We start from the raw sequence: 4,584 nt of genomic DNA on the forward strand, positions 1-4,584 counted from the left end.
GGCCTCCGCGCAATCGCACTGGACTCGGTTCTCCCGCCGCTGCCGCCGCTGCCGCCGCTGCCGCCTTCGCGCAGGTGCGTCGCCCTCCCTCGCCACTCCCACTGCGCCGAATCACCGCGGCGGCGCAAGCGCCCCAAGGCTGGCGGGGTTTGCTGGGATGGGGAAGCTCGCATTAAACGGAGAGCGCGTAGGCAGTGCTGACCTTCCCGCTTCTCAGCCTCCCTGGCCGGCGCGCTCCGCAGGCAGCGTGGTTGGGCCTTTCCCACCTCGTTTTTCTTTTCTTGGCTTCCTTCCCTAGTTTTGCAAGCAATTCTTCATGTTTCCGTTAACTGGCAAACGTGGACTACATTGCCCATCTTGGAAACCCAAGTTTACGTGTTTGAGAAGCCAGAAGGGGTTACTATGCTGGAAAAGTTTGACATTGCAAATAAGGGATTTTATATATCGTTCCACCAGGCTAGTTGCCCAAGTACCTGGATGAAATATTTTAAAGTGGGCTCTGGAACGGTCAGCAATAATATTTCACATGGGTACTGCTCTCTACCTTCTGTATCCTGCTTCCACACGTTTCATCTCCGTCCACTATGTGCGTACTATTTTTCCCCAGTGCTTTTTTGTTCTTACTTCCATTATATTGCTTAATCATCCTCCTTTGTAACTGATGATGGATTTATTTCCTACACTGGATTATAAATTTCTACAAGGTAGACTCATCGATTATCTGGCACGTGGAAGAGAAGGACAAAGAAACATGGAGGTTCTGAAAGGTTGGTTGCCCAGCTGTTCTACGCACCACATAATTCTGCCTCTAGAAAGGCAGGAGGAAGAGTAGCCCTGCGAACGGTCTAGGCAAGCAAGAGTTTTTGGCCTGTTCTAAAAGGTGGTCAGATAAAAGTCTTTACTCATTCCTCAGGTATTTGTACAGAAACTCCGACAAGGCGCATTCCCAGGCTCAAGGCAGTGCTTTTCCCACTCACACATCACGAATACTAGGTAACATTGAGATTCCTGTATTTGCTCTGGCACTGTTCTAAGGCTTCTACATTATCCTATTTAATCCTTAAATCAGCCCTGTGAGGTAGGTACCATTCTCTCTACTTTGCGGATGGGATTAATTGATGTACAGAATGATTAGATAGTAGCCCCAAATTACACAAGTAACTAACAAGTAACTAGTTACACAAGTAACTAGTGCCAGAGTTTGCACTCTTAACAATTGTGATATAGTCCCTCCTGGTATATGTAAGCAGTTTCTTAAATATGCATGTTCTATCTCACAAACTTGGAAAATAGAAATCATAGGGATTTCTTTTTGTTTTGTTGTTATTGTTGTTTTGGAAGGCCAGGGAGGGCGCTTTGTCCAATCAAGTGCTTTATAATGGCCCAGATGACTTACAGAGCAAGGATTCCTTAATGCCTTTTTTTCTTCTTCTAACTTTTCCTCTATTTTGGAATTTAGCTTGTACGTTGATGGTGAGCATAGAACAGGTGATGATCCTGTCTGGAGTAGTTTTCACAGACTTTTATTGCCAGTTCATCTTGGGGGCTTTTAGGGATGAAGAAAGGGCTCATCACATCCTTTTCTGTTAAAGAACATTTTTTATACCCTGTTTTATTCCAGAAGAAGGGATTTAGGGTAGCTTATGAAAATATATGCAGTAGGATAAATTAAAAATAAGTACAGAAAAAAAAAAAAACAGGACAAAAGAAAACAAACTGGGAAAGATAAAATAAAGCCGGCAGTTTTGAATGCAAAATGCATGGTGTAAGGTACTATTGGTTTGCTAGAGATAGGCCACAAATATAATTCTAAGCTTTTTAGCAACCAGGGAAAAGATCAGTTGCAAGTGGAGTAAGTATTCTAGCTTAGTTGGAACTGGGACTTGCATACACCAGCTGTGAATTTGGATGTCACTTTCCCAGATCTCTTCCATGAACCTCTTAAAGAGTAATGCTTGGGAACAAGTAAGTGACTGCTTATCTTCCAGTTTTCATGGGGCCCATGAATCCCATGAAAAAGAACTTTGAACCCTGGCCACAATTAGGGTTTAAATACATACAGGTATATTGAATGGACCAGGACACCCAAAGGAAACTCTATTGCACAAGGAGAAAGTAAGCATCTGAAGAGACATCACCACAAGTGGGGCAAAGAGAGGCCAGTCCCAGCAGAGTTGTGGGAGTCAGAAGGAACTGAAGAGTGGTCCTGAGTACTGCTTGCAGACATCCCCTCCTCCAGGTTTTCTAGTGCTTTGGAACCCTGGGAAGGAAAGGGCGAGTATAAAAATGAAAGAGCTATACTTACCTGGCAGGGGAGATACCGTGATCACGAAGGTGGTTTTCCCAGGGCGAGGCTTATCCATTGCACTCCGGATGTGCTGACCCCTGCGATTTCCCCAAATGTGGGAAACTCGACTGCAAAATTTGTGGTAGTGGGAGACTGCGTTCGTGCTTTCCCCTAAAAAAAAAAAAAAAAAAATGAAAGAGCTAGGGGCGCCTGGGTGGCTCAGTGGGTTAAAAATCAAAGAGCTATATCCCTAGAGGTCCAGCCAACTTTTCTGTGGGATCTCCTTCCAAAAGAATTATATAAGAATTCAGATTCAGAATTCCTCAGGTTTTGAAGTTTAGCTGGTGCATATACTATATATTACTTAATACCCCAGCAACTTCTGGGGCAGCTCGCTATAATCTGAAACTTTTTATTTTTTTAAAGAAAATCATATGAATATTCACATCATGTAAGATAAATAAAACTACATTATGTCTCATATCAGTACAGGTCAGATTTGCCATTAAAGTAGCTCCCTCCCCCATCCCCACCCCCACCGAAATAAAAATGTATGTATTGAAGGAAATTTGGAAAACAAAGATAAAATATAAAAATCACCTATAATTTCATCAGCTATAGATGACCACTTTCCTGTCTTATACCTGAATACAATCCTAGTTTATAAGATTGGGAAAATAAAATAAAACTGGGATCATGCCTCACTTCCATTTTATCTTTGTTAAATGAGTTTTGGTGCCACATTTATGTGAAACTCAGTTTTCAAAGTTTATTTGGATTTTAAAACGTGGATAAGAGGGGCTTCTAAGGTGGTTTGGTTGGTTAAGTGTCTTACTCTTGATTTCGGCTCAGGTCATGATCTCGGGGTCATGGGATGGAGCCTCATGTAGGACTCTGCTCTCATTGGAGAGTCTGCTTGAGATCCTTTCTCTCTCTCCCTCTGCTCTTCCCCCTGTTTGCACTCTCTCTCAGTCTCTCTCTCTTTTAAGTAAATCTTTTAAAAACCTGGATAAGAGATAGAGGACAGAGGAAGAGGTAAGAGGTGGAGATCTGGAGACTGGAGGAGACAATGCTATAGGCAGTAGCAACAGAGACAGTTGGAGCCACCATGAAGTTCAAGGGTAGGTGGCTACCAAGTTGAGAGAAACCCCACTTGGCAGATATCGACACTAAGGAGACCCTTGATGTGAATGTGAGCACTGTCCTATTGGCAGAATGGAGGTCATCAGTTAGGGAAACCAGCAGCTTGGAAGAAGAGACATGAGAAGGCTGCCAGCAGTGTAACAGACATTGGTTGGACCAGGTACTGTGGTGGGCAGAAGCCCTGCAGAGCACCCACACCTGGAAGCTGGAAGACTTTAGAGCAGGGGACTGATAGGTAGTGGTTCTAACTGCATGTAGGAAATTGCCTTCAGTCTTTCTGAACATGTGGCAAGACTCGGGAAAGGGATCTTGGTAAGGTCCTGCTCCTTGTTAGATCAGGGTGCTTAATCTCACAGACCGAAGCACAGATGATTAGCCGGGACTCCCAATCCAGGGGAGCTTTAGATAGTGGTGTGCTGGACCTGCTTACACTGGCTTGTGAGAGTCAGTTGTTAAACTTTTCAGGAATTCTGCAAGCCATTTGTTACACAGAGCCATTATTTTAAAATTTAATTGTATAGACTGACAAATTATACTAAAAACAAAGGTAATAATTACTCAAAACTCAACATGTCCTATTTATTTTGCTACATTTCACTATTATGTATAGTCTAGTGGTTGTTTAAATTTATTATATCTGTATGGGAGAAATACTATGCAACGATATGCCACTGTGTATCTCTTGTCCAACTCCATGTTCAGTGACATCACATTGGCCATGGTAGGAATATTTACACCAAGGAAATTAGCAAATGCTGTGAATCTATATCTATTTCTGCCACATAGTTTGTTGTTAAACATTTACCAGTACACCACTGGGCTTGGGAAACATTTGGGTTATATACGACAATATCCTTGGGTAATTCCAGGAATGTCTGTGGAGGGAAATTAGACTTCCTGATATCAAGGGACTTGGGGAATCATAATTTGGGGTATTAATAACATCATGATCTTATATGTACTTACTAACAGAAAATGCCTGGGACCCATCAGTGCCCATTAGACAAAGGCAGACCAGTGCTCAGAGGACCCCATCCATCACTATGCTGGGACCAGAGAGGTGTCCCTGTGGATTGTCCTCAAAGAAGGCACTTTGGAACATAGTGGACAGCAGCGTCATTATTCCTTTTAGTAAACACAGCATAGACTTTCTT

The 4,584-nt window shown here is 43.0% G+C and overlaps 1 non-coding gene across 1 annotated transcript; it reads left to right on the forward strand.

The window, feature by feature from the left end:
• The first annotated feature begins 2,297 nt into the window (after nucleotides 1–2,297).
• Nucleotides 2,298–2,461, forward strand: LOC116860066. The gene has a single exon (XR_004381265.1). It is a non-coding gene; the product is annotated as a U1 spliceosomal RNA (small nuclear RNA).
• The last annotated feature ends 2,123 nt before the right edge of the window (nucleotides 2,462–4,584 follow it).

This window comes from Lontra canadensis, unplaced genomic scaffold, assembly GCF_010015895.1.
Source record: "Lontra canadensis isolate GAN:19392208 unplaced genomic scaffold, GSC_riverotter_1.0 scaffold170, whole genome shotgun sequence".
Classification (NCBI taxonomy): domain Eukaryota; kingdom Metazoa; phylum Chordata; class Mammalia; order Carnivora; family Mustelidae; genus Lontra; species Lontra canadensis.